At 49.5% G+C, this 18313-nt stretch overlaps 1 protein-coding gene across 7 annotated transcripts in view; it reads right to left on the bottom strand.

Moving 5' to 3' along the window:
• slc2a9l2 (solute carrier family 2 member 9, like 2) overlaps positions 1-18313 on the bottom strand; it is a 630183-nt gene that overhangs the window by 207463 nt on the left and 404407 nt on the right. The gene's annotated exons all lie outside the window — the stretch shown is intronic.

The raw sequence follows: 18313 nt of genomic DNA, 5'->3' as shown, positions 1-18313 counted from the left end.
TTGCAATCGTGTAATCCATGACGACAGAACAAACTATTGGGAAGCTAGACAAAATATTTGGAAGATTTGGTACACCAGAGCTCGTCATAAGTGACGATGGTACTCAGTTCACATCTAAGGAGTTTGAAGACTATGGAAGGGAAAATGGTATCAAGCACATAAAATCAGCTCCGTACCATCCTGCAACAAATGGATTGGCCAAAGAATTCATACAGTCACTTAACCATTCCATCAAGGCATCAAAGGACCAAGGTACATGGGCAATAAGAGTAAACATATTCTTTCTGTCTTACAAGAACACCGCTCACACAACGATACAGAGCTCACCAACAATGCTGCTGTTCAAAAGGAAACTGCCAACACAGTTTGACCTTTTGATACCACCTAATATTTCCGAGATTGTCAAAAGACAACAACCATCACAGATTGCGAGGAAGGGACTAAACTCTAAAAAGCAAGTATTCACTCAAGGAGAGTGGGTGCTTGCCAGAAGGTACACAACCAATGAAGAATGGGTAGCTGCTGTTATCATAGCAAAGACATGTCCAATATCATACACTGCATAGACAGATGATGAAAGAGTTTGGTAATGTCATACTGACCAACTACTAGCTTTGCCAAGTGAAGCACAGTGGTTAGCACAGTTGTTTCACAGCTCCAGGGTCCCAGGTTCGATTCCCTTCTTGGGTCACTGTTTGTGCGGAGTCTGCACGTTCTCTCCGTGTCTGCATGGGTTTCTCCAGGTGCTCCAGTTTCCTCCCACAGTCCAAAGATATGCAGGTTAGGTGGATTGGCCATGCTAAGTTGCCCTTAGTGTCCAAAAAGATTAGGTGAGGTTACTGGATTACATGAATACGGTGAAGGTGGGGTGCTCTTTCCAAGGGCCAATGCAGATTTGATGGGCTGAATGGTCTCCTTCTGCACTGTAAATTTTATTATTCTATGAAATCCTGCACAGAGACTGGTTGCAGTGTATGAGTGACAAAAAGAGACAAAAATGCAGAAGAAACTCAGTTGGGGGCCCTCTCTAATTTGGACAGTCAGAATCCTGACAAAGGGAAGCACATTGCCTTTGATGGTGAGAGTGAAAACAAGGCACTGTTTGAAGATACCAGAGGGAGTCATAAAACCAATGATGTAAGCCCAGTAGCAGAGGGAAGATCTAATGAAGATACTGGAAAAATGTAGGCGAGTTGTTGGAAAATATCAACAGAGTTGTAGGGAAACACCAGGAGGCACTTTGTTATTGAAACATGATATAGACACAGGAAACTCTGAACCAATAAAACCACATCCGTCTTGACTAAAATCACAGAGACTGGCTCAGTTAGAGACTGAAATACAGTGCATGTTAGAAATGTTGTGGAAACAAGTGAAAATGCGGTGATTCACAGAACACCAATATTAATTAATTATTAATTTCAATTGTGTTGTGACTCTGGGTCAAGTGGGACTGGAACTGACTGCGCACTCGCCCAGGGATCATGATAGTCGAACTTCCATTCCTTTTCTCTTTGCGGCAACTCAGATATATAACACCTGACAGAAGCTTTGTTATCACACCACCCCCCTCACAGGTCACCCACCCTCAAACCACCCCTAATAGCCAGCTCATGTGAAGATCAGGGTCTAGAACACAGAAACAGGTCATTCAGCCCCAATGGTCTATGCTTGAATTTATGCTCCATAAAAGCCTCATCCCACCTCTCTTCACCTAACTCTACCTGAATCACAGAATTGTTGCAATGCAGGAGGCCATTCAGCCTTTGTGTCTGAACTGGCTCCCCAAATGAGCAATTCACTTTGTGCCACTTCCTTCCTTCTCTCCATAATTCTGCACATTGTTTCTCTTCAAATAATAATCTAATTCTCTTGACTACCTCAATTGAACCTGCTTGCACCACTCTCAGGCAATACATTCCAGACCCTAACCATCCTGTGGGGAAAATTTTTTACTTGCACCACTTTTGTTACTTTCACCAATCACCTTAAATCTGTGCCCTTTAGTTCTTGATTCTTCCACCAATTGGAACTGTTTCTACCTATCTAGCCTGTCTAGTCCCCTCATGATTTTGAATACTTCCATCAAACCTCCTCTCAGCCTTCTTTTCTCCAGGGAAAACAGTCCTGACTTCTCCAATCTATCTTCATAACTTTCTCATCCTTGGAATCATTCTTGTAAATTTCTTCTACTCTCTCTCCAATGCCTTCACATCATTCCTAAAACACGCTGACCAGAACTGTACATTGTACTCCATCTGAGGTCTGACTAGTGCCTCATACAACGTGCTTGCTATTGCACTCATTTTTTTTTAAATATAATTTTTATTGGAATTTTTTACAGAAAATATAAAACATAATGACAAACAATGAAATGCAACAAAATAACCCATAATAACTGTAACACCCCCAGACCGTATGTATCCCATCCCCCACCCCCCCAACCCCAATGAACAACAAAAGACCTTAAAATTAAATTAAAATTAAATAAACAAACATAGTCATTGTCCGCCCCCCCCTTGTCCCTCCCCTTCCCCCCTCCCCCCCGGGTTGCTGCTGCTACTGTCCCCGTACCCTATCGTTGAGCCAGAAAGTCGAGAAAAGGTTGCCACCGCCTAAAGAACCCTTGTACCAACCCTCTCAGGGCGAATTTGACCTTCTCCAGCTTAATGAAACCTGCCATGTCATTGATCCAGGTCTCCACGCTTGGGGGCCTCGCATCCTTCCATTGTAGCAAGATCCTTCGCCGGGCTACTAGGGACGCAAAGGCCAGCACACCGGCCTCTTTCGCCTCCTGCACTCCCGGCTCCACCCCAACCCCAAAAATCGCGAGTCCCCATCCTGGCTTGACCCTGGATCCCACCACCCTCGACACCATCCTCGCCACCCCCTTCCAGAACTCCTCCAGTGCCGGGCATGCCCAGAACATATGGGCATGGTTCGCTGGACTCCCCGAGCACCTGACACACCTGTCTTCACCCCCAAAGAACCTACTCATCCTCGTCCCAGTCATGTGGGCCCGGTGCAGCACCTTGAATTGGATGAGGCTAAGCCGCGCACACGAGGAGAAAGAATTAACCCTCTCCAGGGCATCAGCCCATGTCCCATCTTCGATCTGTTCCCCCAGTTCCCCCTCCGACTTAGCTTTCAGCTCCTCTACTGATGCCTCCTCCGCCTCCTGCATAACCTTGTAGATATCAGATATCTTCCCCTCTCCGACCCAAACCCCCGAAAGCACCCTGTCGCTCACCCCCCTCGCGGGAAGCGAAGGGAATCCCTCCACCTGCCGCCTAGCAAATGCCTTTACCTGCAGATACCTGAACATGTTCCCCGGGGGAGCCCAAATTTCTCCTCCAACTCCCCCAGGCTCGTAAACCTCCCATCAATAAACAGGTCCCTCAGCTGTCTGATGCCCGCTCTGTGCCAACCCTGAAATCCCCCATCAATGTTCCCCGGGACGAACCTATGGTTCCCCCTTAACGGAGCCTCCATCGAGCCCCCCACTTCTCCCCTATGTCGCCTCCACTGCCCCCAAATCTTGAGGGTAGCCGCCACCACCGGACTCGTGGTGTACCTCGTAGGAGGGAGCGGCCACGGCGCCGTTACCAGGGCCCCCAGGCTTGTATCTCCACAGGACGCCCTCTCCATCCGTTTCCATGCTGCCCCCTCCCCCTCCATTATCCACTTGCGCACCATCGACACATTGGCCGCCCAATAATACCCCGAGAGATTGGGTAACGCCAGCCCCCCCATCTCTACCCCGCTCCAAGAAGACCCTCTTCACCCTCGGGGACCCATGCGCCCAAACAAAGCTCATGATGCTACTAGTCACCCTTCTAAAAAAGGCCCTAGGAATAAAGATGGGCAAACACTGAAAAAGGAACAAGAAACTCGGGAGAACCGTCATTTTGACGGACTGCACTCTACCCACCAACGATAGCGGTACCATGTCCCACCTTTTAAATTCCTCCTCCATCTGCTCCACCAGCCTGGTAAAATTAAGCTTATGGAGAGTCCCCCAACTCCTGGCCACCTGCACCCCCAGGTATCTGAAACTCTTCACTGCCCTCTTAAATGGGAGTCTCCCAATTCCCTCCTCCTGATCACCCGGGTGTACTACAAATACCTCACTCTTGCCTAAATTTAACTTATAGCCCGAGAAGCCCCCAAATTCCGCTAACAGCTCCATCACCCCCGGCATTCCCCCTTCTGGATCCGCCACATACAACAGCAGGTCGTCCGCATACAGTGATACACGATGTTCCTCCCCACCCCGCACCAGACCCCTCCATCTCCCTGACTCCCTCAACGCCATAGCCAAAGGTTCAATCGCCAGTGCAAAGAGCAAGGGGGACAGGGGGCACCCCTGCCTGGTCCCACGGTAGAGCCTAAAGTACTCTGATCTCCTTCCATTGGTAACTACACTTGCCATCGGAGCCGCGTAGAGCAGCCTCACCCATTTGATGAATCCCTCCCCGAATCCGAACCGCTCCAGCACCTCCCACAGGTACCCCCACTCAACTCTATCAAACGCTTTCTCCGCATCCAGCGCCACCACTATCTCCGCCTCCCCCTCCACTGCCGGCATCATAATAACATTTAGCAGTCTCCGCACATTCGTGTTGAGCTGCCGTCCCTTGACAAATCCTGTCTGATCCTCGTGTATCACCCCTGGCACACAGTCCTCTATCCTGGTGGCCAGGATCTTCGCCAGCAACTTAGCGTCAACATTGAGGAGCGAGATAGGCCTGTATGATCCACACTGCAAGGGGTCCTTATCCCGCTTCAGGATCAGAGAGATCAGTGCCCGCGACATCGTCGGGGGCAAAGCCCCCCCCTCCCATGCCTCATTGAAGGCTCGCACCAACTCGGGGCCCACCAGATCCGCATACTTTTTATAAAATTCCACCGGGAACCCGTCCGGCCCCGGCGCCTTACCTGACTGCATTTGTCCAATCCCCCTGACTAGCTCCTCCAACTCTATCGGCGTCCCCAGCCCCTCTACCAGCTCCTCTTGAACCCTTGGGAAACATAGCCTGTTCATGAAGCTCTCCATCCCCCCTCTCCCCATCGGGGGTTCTGACCGGTACAGTTCCTCGTAGAAGTCCCTAAAGACCCCATTTACTTCTGTCCCCTTCTGCACTACATTCCTACCCCTATCCGTCACTCCACCAATTTCCCTAGCCGCATCTCGCCTGCGGAGCTGATGCGCCAACATCCTGCTCGCCTTCTCCCCATACTCATACTCTGCGACCTCCTCCACTGTGTCTCCGCCTTTCTGGTGGTCAACAAGTCAAATTTGGCCTGCAAACTACGCCGTTCCATCAGCAACCCCTCCTCCGGTGCCTCCGCGTATCTCCTGTCCACATCCAGGAGCTCCCTCACCAGTCTCTCCCTCTCCCTCCTTTCCCTATGGGCCCAGATGGAGATCAGCTCCCCCCAGATCACTGCTTTCAGAGCCTCCTAGACCATCCCCACCCGGACCTCCCCCGTGTCGTTGGTATCCAGATACCCCTCAATACTTCCCCGGACCCTCCTACACACCTCCTCAGCAGCCAGCATCCCCACATCCAGGCGCCAGAGCGGGCGCTGGTCCCGCGCCTCCCCCATCTCCAGATCAACCCAGTGCGGAGCATGGTCTGAAATCGCTATGGCCGAATACTCTGCATCCTGCACCTTCGGGATCAATCCCCTGCTCAGGACGAAAAAATCTATTCGGGAATAAACCCTATGGACATGGGAGAAAAAGGAATACTCCCGCGCTCTCGGTCTCCCAAACCTCCAGGGATCCACCCCTCCCATCTGGTTCATAAACCCCCTCAGCACTTTGGCCGCCGCCGGTCTCCTACCCGTCCTTGAACTGGACCGGTCCAGTGGGGGATCCAGCACTGTGTTAAAGTCTCCCCCCATGATCAGGCCCCCCGCCTCCAGGTCCGGAATGCGGCCCAACAAGCGCCTCATGAAGCCGGCATCATCCCAATTCGGGGCATATACATTTACCAGCACCACCTTCTCTCCTTGCAGCCTACCCTTCACCATAATATATCTGCCCACCTTGTCCGACACCACCTCAGCCGCCTCGAACGCCACCCTCTTCCCCACCAGAATCGCCACCCCCCGGTTCTTCGCATCCAATCCTGAGTGAAAAACCTGCCCCACCCACCCCTTCCTCAGACGAACCTGGTCCGCCACCTTCAAGTGGGTCTCCTGGAGCATAGCCACGTCCGCCTTCAGCCCCTTCAGATGAGAAAATACCCTAGTTCTCTTAACCGGCCCATTCAGTCCCCTCACGTTCCAGGTAATCAGCCGGATCAGAGGGCAACCTGCCCCTCTCCCCTGCCGGCTAGCCATAGCTTATCAACTGCTCGCCCCAGGCCAGCTCGCCCCGCCTGACCCGTTCCCCATGGTGATAACGCCTCTCCTCTACCCCCCGGCCCACACCAGCTCCTTCCTGGCCATTCCAGCAGCAACCCGGTATCCCCACCCCCCCCCCCCCCCACCCCCCCAGGCTAGGACCCCTCCTAGCCACGACGCACCCTCCATGGTACTTCCGTGAGTCAGCTGACTTCTGCTGACCCGGCAGCTCCCGCCAAAACCCATCTCCTCCCGGCATGGGGTCATCCCCCTCTTGCCACACCTCCTTGACACCGCTTCAGCGGGGGAAAGAAAACCAGTGAAGGCCACGCCCCCACCTCCAGCTCCGCCCCCCCTGCCCCGCAGCGCGGACAACCAGAGGAAAGCCCGCGCTTTCACACTGCCACACCCCACCCTTCTGACACAGCTCCACAAAATCCAGTTTCACACCAACCCCCAGCCCCGTACAGAAGAGAACATATAAAGCACATACCCCCAACGTTCCCCACATACCCCACACCCATACCCAACAGACAAACCCACCCGGAAACAGAGCAAAAAGAAAACCAGCATAAAAATAACACCTGTCAAAATTGAAGAACAGCAACAGCGAAAACAGCAACGGCCATAGTGTGTCCCCAGACCCTAGTTTGAGCCCAACTTCTCCGCCTGTACAAAGGCCCACGCCTCCTCCGGGGACTCGAAGTAGTGGTGCCGGTCCTTATATGTCACCCACAGACGCGCAGGCTGCAGCATTCCAAATCTTACCTGCTTGGCATGCAGCACCGCCTTCGTCCGGTTGAACCCGGCCCGCCGCTTTGCCACCTCCGCACCCCAGTCCTGGTAGATTCGCACCACCGAATTCTCCCACTTGCTGCTCCTCTCTTTCTTGGCCCAGCGCAGCACACACTCCCGGTCACTAAATAGATGGAACCGCACCAGCACCGCCCGCGGGGGTTCATTTGCCTTAGGCCTCCTGGCCATCACTCGATGAGCTCCCTCAAGCTCCAGGGGCAAATGGAAGGACCCCGCTCCCATCAACGAGCTCAACATCGTGGTCACATACGCCGGGAGATCCGACCCCTCCAGCCCCTCCGCCAGGCCCAGGAACCTCAAATTCTTTCGCCTCGTGCGAACGTCCAGCTCCTCCAAGCGGTCTTGCCACTTTTTGTGAAGTGCCTCGTGCAACTCCACTTTCCCCACAAGGACCACGGCCTCCTCCTCCCTCTCAGCGGCCTGCTGCTGCAACTCCCGAATCGACACCTCCTGTGCCGCCTGGGTCCCAAGCAGCTTGTTTGTAGTTGCATTCAGGGAGTCCAGCAACTCATCCTTCAGCTCCGCAAAACAGCGCAGAAGAGAGGCCTGCTGCTCCTGCGCCCACTTCCACCAGTCCTCGGGTGTTCCGCCGGCCGCCATTTTGTCTTTCTTCCCCTGCTTTTCTTGGGGAGCTGCTGCAGCTTTTTCCTTTGCCCCACTCCGGGTGAGCACCATAAATTATGGGGAATGCTCCTCTAGACACCTTCCCCCACTGGGATTCGTCGGGACAGCGTCGACTGCTGCTAGAATTCAGCTTTCATAAAGGCCCTCAAGTCAGCTTGAGAAATCTGAGCTGGCCCTTCCCCCGCCTGCCTGCTTGTAGAGGCTCTTGTTTGCTGCTGCTTCCGCCCAATCTTGCATTGTTTCTGAGGGTCTGATAACCCAGAAACATACTATTCCTGGGGGAAAGTACTCCTTGAACATTCACCAACGGCTTTTCATCGAAATTCCAACCCGTGCCGCCCAAAAAAGAGCTCTTTTCTGTAACCTTGGGCAGGAGCTGCCACTGTGTGCTCACTCACGTCATGCTGCACACCGGAAGTCTTGCTATTGCACTCATTACCTCTATTAATAAAGTTTAGGATGCTTTTATTAACTGCTCATTCAAATTGTCCCACCACCTTTATTGATTTATGCACATATCCATATTGAATGGGGCTGGAATTGACCGTGCATTTGCCCAGGGTGATGTAACAATATACACTTGTATTTCCTTCGCCCACATGTATTTGCCCTTAAATATACCTCTGTAATGTTTCTCAAATACTGACCTTTTGGAAGCAAGTTTCATGTTCTAACCACTCTCGGGATAAGGAAGTTTCTCCTGGTTCACTATTGGATTTATTTGTGGCTATCTCATATTTAAAATGTCTGGTTCCACAAGTGGAAACTGTTTTTCTCTTTATCCGATCAAACCCTTTCTATATCTTAAAGCCCTCTGTAAGTTTGTCTTTTCTACAGACCAGAAGCCCAGTGTGGGCCGCTTTTCCTGATAAGTTTATCTTCTTGGTTCAGGTGTGATTCTTGTGAATCTTCTCCAATGCCTCTATACTGTATAATAATTTGCAAACCAGAACTGTGCACAGTGCTTCAAATGTGCAGTATTTTAACTTTGTAGATCTCAAGAGGAATGTCAAAGAAAAGGAATTTTCAGCAACACCACTAACTGGCTCAGTATTTGCCGATGCTGTGGTCAGGAGCATGATGGCAATGTAGCCATGTGTTTAACCAATTTAGTTTGATAGTGTTCCTGCGAAGCACCTTTAGACTTTTCATTATGTTACACCTGTTATATGAATGTAAATTTTTGTTTGACAGGAATCAATGGCAGACATCAACGTTCTGATTAGTCCAACATTTTTCATTAACAGATTTGGAAGGTAGGAGATTAATGATTAATGGATACCAAAATGGAGTTGACTCACAATTACAATTTTCCATTGGGGAGAACAATCAAATGTTGACAACTGACAAATTTCAAGCCTCAAGATTTCTTTTAGAAACATTGAGGAGAGAGGTAATTTAAAGTTGCGTTGTAGCTGGAGGTGTACAGAGATACTGTGGATTGAATTTCTAATCACACTTTGAAGGTCTCCAGGTGTCTGCTGCTTAGATATCATCAATTCCAATTTTTAAAACAATTTTGTCCATCACCGTTACCCTGGGAGATGTTCTACTATATTTAAACCATCTCATTTTTGCTTATTCCTTTTCTCGAACCATTTTATTTTCAGTTCATTTTTTCCTACGCTTTAAATCAAATCTTGTGAAACAAAAGTAAGTTCATTTTATTACACTTTGCTGCTGATCATGTCAGAAGGCTCATGGTAAAACAAAATAAAGTTAAGAGCTTCACTATTTCCCAATATTCTAATTCCACTGCCAATGTAGGCTCAGAGTTAAATTTAACATGAAGCTTAACCTCTTGCTCGGTTCCCTTTTTAACATCACTTTTTTTATGTTGAGCCTTGCATGAATGCAAATCTATGGCTGAATGTAAGCTGTTAACTTAACCAGGGGTGGTATATTATTCACTCAAAGAATCCATACAGTCTGCTGTGTACTATTGTTAAGGCTCCCTCTTGCAATCAAACAAATTCACCCTCTTTACATAATTTTTTATCACCCGGTTGTTCTTTTTTCACAAAACTTTTCCTAATGAAAGAGCATGAACAACATAGCCACAATTGTCTTCATTGATACCCCACTATCAGCCAACAGAAATGCACCAAGCATGATGAAGAAATCTATGTTCACATTTTCTCCCACTCCTCAGTGGAATGTCTTGTTTTCAAAAAAATATCCTGACCTGGAATTTCCTTCACTCTTTATCTCTTTATAAGTCCTTTCAATTTGGGGTGTAGGTGAGTAGTCACCTATGTAACTAATATATGCCCAAATCCCCTCCATCCTTTATGTCCCTCTATCAAATCCCGTTTTTCCAACACATCTTGGCCCACAAAACTAGGCATGACCTGGCTCTCAGAGGCTCATATCCCCTGATTGCATTGCAAGGAGATTTTCAAACACAGAAGAAATCAAAGACATTTTCTGTTCAGTTAATTGCAATTTATTCATATATTTATTAAAATTTAATTACCCTCACCACGACCTGCTGTGTATTTTCTGTTTCTTTTAATATCGTTTTATGGCATAGTTAAATGTCACATAAAAAATTCAAAAGCTTTCTCAATTGCAGGTTGTTAGGCCTGCTGTGCCTGAAGATAGGAACAGGATTGTGTTCCACCATTTAATTAGATCGTCTCTCATCTGTTTCCTAAATCCCACCTATTTGTCTTGTTCCTGTAACTTTTCATGACCTTCTGAACAAAAATCCTTCACTCTCAGGTTTTCAATTGACTGAACCTCAACTGCTTTCTGGAGGGAGAGTTCTGTGTCAGTCTAATTCTTTTTTTAAAAATATTTTTATTCTCCTCCTTTTTCACCAGATATACACCCACCAACAAATAATTAACATTAACAAATACAACAATAATCTCCTGGCCAACATCCCTTTATCCTAACAACCCCCAAACAACCCCCAAAATTTTAAATATAGAACAAGAAAGAAAAAAGAATCTACAATCATCCTGTACATAATCACCAATAACCTATACATTCCAACCCCCCCCTAATGTTCAATGCCATCCAATTCTTGATAAACAAAGTCCATGAGTTGTAGGACTCTTCCATCCTTCCCCTCAACTCGAACTTCACTTTCTCAATCTTTCTCAACTCCAGCAGGTCCCCCCGCCATGCCGAGGCACAGGGTGGAGAAATACACCTCCACCCCAACAGGATCCGCCTTCGGGCAATCAGCGAGGCGAAGGCTAAAACATCTGCCTCCGTACCCGCTTCCAAACCCGGACGATCCGGTACCCCAAATATGAGCTGGACCTCTCCCTTTTGGGGACTAAGGCCTGCCCCCCGCCCCCCCACCCCCAGGTCAGATTCCCCCCCGCCCCCCCACCAGGACCGCGGCCGCGGATCCGAGCTCCTGCCGGGTGGTGCCAAATGTAAACCACGCCAGCGGAAGTTCGGCCGGTCGACCGTGGAGAATTGCCACGGGGGCCGGTTCCAAAGGCCCCTGATCGGAGCCGCGTCGGCCGCGCGGGCGCGCAACTGCCGGATCCACGGAGAATAGCGGAAGCACCGTTGCACCGGTTTTCCGGCGTGAACGGCTATTCTCCGCCCCCGCGCCGGGCGAAATTCCAGCGCGGAGAGTCTGTGAATCCCTCCGATGGCTTCTAGGGGCCCTGGTTCAAGATTACCCTGAAGTGCACTGCCCTCGAGATTACCCTGAAGATCTCTCTCCAATAACTCTGCAGTTTTGGACAGGACCAACAAATATCAACGTGATATGCAGCCCCCCCCCCCCCCCTCCTCCCCCACAGCGTTCAGAAACATCCTCCACCCCCTTTGAGTCGACTCATCCTCGTCTGTGTGAGGTGAGCCCTATGCACCACCTTCCACTGTATCAGCCCCAACCTCTCACACGAGGTTGAGGCATTCACCCTCCAGAGCACCTCACACCACAACCTCTCCTCCATGACCTCCCCCAACTCTTCCTCTCACGTCACCTTAATCCCTTCCAGTCATACCTTGTCCGCCCCAGAATAACCCTATAAATCGCCGACACCACCCCCTTCTCCATTCTCCCCAGTCGTCAATCCCCCTCCAACAGTGTGGAGACTGGCGCCACTGGAAAGCTCTGTAACTCCTTCCAGGCGAAATCTCGGACCTGCATTTATCTAAATATCTCCCCCTGCCCCAAACCAGAATTCTCCAACAGCTCCTCCAGCCTCGCAAACCGACCCCCAAGAAACAGATCCTTTAACACCCTAACCCCCGTCTCCTCCGATCTCCGAAACCTCCCACCCCACTTCCCTGGCTAAAACCTATCGTTCCCCCAAATCGGCATTTCCCTTGACACCACCCACCGGTCGCAACCACCACCGGACTCCCGAAATATTTTTCCGGGGCCATCGGGAGCGGCACTGTTCCCAATGCCCTCAGCCCTGACCCCAGCACAGACTCTGCTCCATTCTAACCCACTGGGAGTACCCCCCTCTCACCCAGTTCCTCACCTTTTCTGCATTTGCCGCCCAGTAATAATACAGTAAATTTGGGAGACCCAACCCTCTTGACTGCCGTCCTCGCTGCAACAGCACCTTCCTGATCCTGGCTACCTTCCACTCCAAATAGACAAGGTAATCATCCGCTCCACTCCCTTAAAAATCACCTTTGGCAAAAAGATCGGTCGGCACTGAAAAATAAACAAAAACCGTGCCGTGGCAACACATTCATCTTAATCGACTGCACCCCCCCCCCCCCCCCCTGCCCTTAACAGGGGAAGACCATCCCGCCTTGCCAAGTCCGTCTTCACCCTCCCCACCAAACTAGTAAAATTATACCTGGCAGCACTGTGGCGCAGTGGTTAGCACTGCAGCGTCACGGCGCCAGGGTCCCAGGTTCGATCCCGGTCCTGGGTCACTGTCCATGTGGAGTTTGCACATTCTCCCCATGTTTGCGTGGGTTTCACCCCCACAATCCAAAGATGTGCAGGTAGGCGGATTGGCTACACTAAATTGCCCCTTGATTGGAAAAAATGAATTGGGTACACTAAATTTATTAAAAAGAAGATTATACCTGCGGCGCCTCCTCTCCGCCACCCCCCAAATCCACCTGCACCCCTAAGTATCTAAAGTGGGTCGCTGCCCTACGGAATGGCAGTCCACCCAAATCCGCCTCCAGCCCCGGTCACGACAGCACAAAATATTTGCTTTTGTTCAAATTGAGCTTATGTCCCGAAAAAGATCCAAACACTCGGAGCAGCTGCAGTATACCTCCCATTGACGCACTCGGTTCCAACACGTACAATAACAAATCATCTGTGTATACAGATACCCTATGTTCCACCCCCCCCACCCCCCCTCCCACCACTGCACTAGCCCCCTCCACACCCCCGATCTCCTCAACACGATGGCCAAAGGCTCAATCGCAAGCACAAACAACAGGGGGGGGGCATCCCCTGCCAGGTCCCTGGGTGCAGTGCTCATACTATTCTTGTGGACACTCGCCCTAGGCTCCCTGTATAATAATCATACCCACTCCACAAATCGCGGTCCAATCCCAAACCGCTCGTAAGGCACTCTCAAATACCCCCACTCTACCCAGTCAAATGCCGTCTCGGCATCCAGCGCCACCACCAGCTCTGTCTCACTCCCCTTGCCGGCACCATAATTACATTCAGAACCCTCCTATTATTTGCCTCCCTTTCATAAACCCTATCTTCCCCTATCACCTTCAGGAGGCACTCCTCCAACCTACCCGCCAACACTTTCGCTAACACTTTCGCATCCACATTCAATAGTGATATGGGCCTATACGATCCTTCTTTAGCACCAAGGAGATCGATGCCTGCCCCAAAGACTATGGCAACATTTCCTTCCCTATTGCCTCCTCAAACATCTCCATCATCAACAGTGCCAACTTATCTCTAAATTTCTTATAGTACTCCACCGAAAACCCACCTGACCCTGCTACCTTCCCCGATTGCAACCTCCTAATCGCTTCCTTCATCTCCTGCTCCACTGTCGCCCCCTTGTCATGGGACAGTCCCTTTAAGAAATGTTTTTGCCTTATCATATGGCTTCAGTGACGTCATTGTGTGGGTGGAGCTGGGCTGTGGCTCTGAGTTTTTACTTTTGTTTTTGAGTTGGGAGCTGGCTATGGCTCTGAGTTTTATTTTCGTTTTGAGTTTGAACTGGCTTTGTTCTGCACAGGTTGAAAAGAAGTGTCTCTCTACTTGTAGTTTAAAAGCTGTTTCCTGATTACTTGATAACTTAAAAGAGATAACTGTTTTCTGGAGGGAATTCAAACCTGCTGTTTTGGAAAGGAAACAAGAGTATCCATACCAAGCCTTCAAGACAGTAAGAGTGCTGTGTGCTGGGCCACACCTTTGAAATGGGGTTTCTGGTTTATGGGATCTTGTTATTAAATTGGAACAGCAAAGGGGAATTTATTAAGAGTTATACATAGATTACTGTAGAGGAGTCAAGCGTGCAGGTTAGCAATGTGGTGGATGGTTACCAGAAAATAAAAGTGAGGTACAGAACAGGTGACTGTCTTTATGCACCAAGGAATTATAGAGGAGTAGGGAAATCTAACATTAAAAAAAATGTAAAAGCTTTCTATCTAAATGCAAGAAGCATTCGTAACAAACTTAATGAGCTAACGGCGCAAATATAAACAAAAGGTTATGACTTGGTGGGGATTACTCAAATGTGGTTACAGGGAGACCAGGGGCGAAATTCTCTGATCCCCCACAGGGTCGGAGAATCGCCCGGGACTGGCGAAAATCCCACCTCCGCCGTAATTCTCCGCCACCCGGGAATTGGCGGGGGCGGGAATCACGCACCGCCGATCGGCAAGCCCCCTGCGCCGATTCTCCGGCCCGCGATGGGTCGCAGTCCCGCCGCTGAGAGGCCTCTCCCGCCGCCGTGGTTTGAACCACCTCTGGTGGCGGCAGGATCGGCGGCGCAAGCGGGCCCCCAGAGTCCTGGGGGGGCGCGGGGCGATAGGACCCCGGGGGTGCCCCGACGGTGGCCAGGCCCGCGATCGGGGCCCAGTGATCGGCGGGCGGGCCAGTGCCGTGGGGCCACTCTTTTTCGTCCGCCACCACCATGGCCTCCACCATGGCGGAGGCAGAAGAGAACCCCCCCTACTGCGCATGCGCCGGTGGTGACGTCAGCGCTAGCTGACGCACCGGCTCATGCGCGAACCGGCAAAGGCCTTTCGGCCAGCCCCGACGCCGGCCGGCGGGCGTCAAAGGCCGTTGCCGCCGGTTTTGGCGCCAGTCAGCGTGGCGCCAACCACTCCGCGCGGGCCTAGCCCCTAAAGGGGCGGAGAATTCCGCACCTTTGCGGAGGCCCGACGCCGGAGTGATTGGCGCCACTCCCCTACGCCAGGACCCCCCGCCCCGCCGGGTATCGGAGAATCCCGGCCCAGGTCTGGGAATTGAATATCCAAGAGTACACAGTATTTCAGAAAGATAGGGTGAAAGGAAAAGGAGGTGGCATAGCCCTGCTGGTGAGGAAAGGGATCAGTGCTGTGATGAAAAATGACATAAGCACTGGAGATCAAGATGTCGAATCAGTCTGGGTAGAATTAAGAAATAACAAAGGGAAGAAGTCCTTGGTAGGAGTAATCTATAGGTATCCAAACAGTAGTTCTACAGTGGGGCACAGTATAAACCAGGAAATACTGGGGGCTTGCAAGAAAGGTACGGCAATATTAATGGGTGATTTTATTATGTACATAGACTGGAGGAATCAAATTGGCAAGGGTAGCCTGGAGGCAGTGTTCATTGAATGCATTAGAGATTGTTTCCTGGCACAGTATGCTGGCGAACCAACCAGGGAGGAGGCTATTCTCGATTTGGTAGTCTGTAATGAGGAGGGATTAATCAATGACCTCATAGTTAAGGATCCACTGGGGAGTAGTGACCACAGTATGGTAGAATTCAAGATTCAGTTTGGGGGCGAGAAAGTGGAGTCTCACACTTGTGTTCTGGAATTAAACAAAGGAAATTACATAGGCTTGGGGTCAGATTCGGCCCGTACAGACTGGGCAGAAAGGCTAAAAGGTAGGACAGCTGATGAACATTGGCTGTTGTTTAAGGAGATACTTAATTCCTCACGACTAAAATATATCCCAATGAGGAACAAAGGTGGGAAGAGGGGTAAAAAATATCCATGCCTAAACAAGGATGTCAAGGACATTATAAAGACAAAAACTAAGTTATATCTTATTGCAAAGGCCAGTAGTAGACTGGAAGATTGGGAAACTTTCAAACATAAACAAAGGGATATTAAAAAGTAATAAAGAAAAGCTATGGTAAATTATGAAAAAAATCTAGCACAGAATATCAAAAAGGATAGCAAAAGCTTCTACAGGTACATAAAAGGGAAGGGAGTCACTAAGGTGAATGTTGGCCCCTTGGAAGATGAAACTGGTGAGTTTATAGGGGGGTACACAGAAATGGCAGAGATGCTAAATCAGTACTTTGCCTCAGTTTTCACGGTGGAGGACACTAGTACCATTCCTATTGGGACAGGCAAATCACAGATAATAGAAAGGATGGAACTTGGAATAATCAGCATCAATAGCAAAATGGTACTCAACAAACTCTTGGGATTGAGGACGGACAAGTCCCCAGGGCCTGATGGCCGACATCCTAGGGTGTTGAAGGAAGTGGCAGCAGAGATAGTGGATCCATTGGTTATGATATTCCAAAATTCCATGGATACGGGAAAGGTCCCAGTGGATTGGAAAAATGAAAACGTAACGCCCTTTTTCGAAAAGGGAGGGAGACAGAATGTGGGGAATTACAGACCAGTTAGTTTAGCATCTATTGATGAAAAATTGTTAGAATCAATTATAAGGAGGTAATATCAGGAAGTAACATTTGGAAAGCCAAAGCACTATCCATCAGCGTCAGCATGGTTTTATGAATGGCAAATCATGTTTTATTAATCTGCTTGAGTTCTTTGAAGATGTAACAAGCAAAGTGGATAATGGGGATCCTGTAGATGTTTTTTTTTTTTTTTTTTTTTAACAGTACAGCACAGAACAGGCCCTTCGGCCCTCGATGTTGTGCCGAGCAATGATCACCCTACTTAAACCCACGTAACCCGTATCCCAACAATCCCCCCATTAACCTTACACTACGGGCAATTTAGAACAGCCAATCCACCTAACCCGCACATCTTTGGACTGTGGGAGGAAACCGGAGCATCCGGAGGAAACCCACGCACACACCGGGAGGACGTGCAGACTCCACACAGACAGTGACCCAGCCGGGAATCGAACCTGGGACCCTGGAGCTGTGAAGCATTGATGCTAACCACCATGCTACCGTGAGGCCCCTATTCCTGTATTCTCTCTCTGACATCCACTGCGCCACATGCCGCCCCTCATGTAGTATATCTGGATTTCTAGAAGGTGTTTGATAAGGTGCCGCACAGAAGGTTAATTCACAAGGTGAGATTACATGGGAGTAGGGGTAATTTTTTTGTTTGGATAGAAGACTGGCTGATGGGCAGGAGACAGAGAGTCAGGATAAATGGGTCTTTTTCTGGGTGGCAAGATGGAACTAGTGAGGTGCCACAGGGTACGGTCCTTGGGCCCCAGCTATTTACAGTCTATATTAACGACTTGGATACAGGGGTAGAAGGATCTATAGCCACATTTACAGATGACAAAAATAGGTGGGACAGTAAGTTGCAATGAGGAAATAAGAACCTTACAAATGGATATAGATAGGAGAGTGGGCCAAAATGTGGCAGATAGAGTTTTACGTGGATAAGTGTGAGGTCATGCATTTTGGTCGAAAAAATAGAAAAGCTACTTATTATCTAAATGGGGAGAGACTTTGGGGTGCTCCGATGCAGAGGGGTCTGGGTGTCCTCGTGCATGAGTCACAGAAATGGAGCATTGCAGGTGCAGCAGATAATAAAGAAAGCAAATGGAATGTTGGCATTTATAGCAAAAGGAATTGAGTATAAAGGTAAGGAAGTGTTGTTGCAACTTTACAAGGCATTGGTAAGACGGCACCTGGAGTGTTGTGCACAGTTTTGGTCCCCTTATTTGAGGAAAGATGTAGTGGCATTGGAGGCAGTATAGAGGAGGTTCACTAGATTGATTCCAGAGATGAGAGGTTTGTTGTATGTGGAGAGATTGAATAGTTTAGGCCTATACTCTCCAGAGTTTAGAAGGATGAGGGGAGATCTAATTGAGGTATACAAGATGCTATAAGGTATGGATAAAGTAGACGTGGAGCAGATGCTTCCTCTTGTGACATTCTAAAATGAGAGGTCAAAATCTTAGAATAAGTGGCAGCAAATTTAAAATAGATCTGAGAAAAAAATACTTCCCCCGAAGGGTTGTGAATCTGTGAAATTTGTTACGCCAGAGTGTGGTGGATGCAGGGACAGTGAGTAAATATAAGGAGGAGTTAGACAGATTTTTAATTGTTAATGGGTTGAAGGGTCATGGAGATTGGGCACGACGGTGAAGGTGAGGCCAGGATGGGATCAGCCATACTCACATTGAGGGTGTTAGGGTGGGGAGGTTAAATTGC

This window comes from Scyliorhinus canicula, chromosome 3 (genome assembly GCF_902713615.1).
Source record: "Scyliorhinus canicula chromosome 3, sScyCan1.1, whole genome shotgun sequence".
NCBI classification, from domain to species: domain Eukaryota; kingdom Metazoa; phylum Chordata; class Chondrichthyes; order Carcharhiniformes; family Scyliorhinidae; genus Scyliorhinus; species Scyliorhinus canicula.
This window is presented reverse-complemented; position numbering and strand designations above follow the sequence as displayed.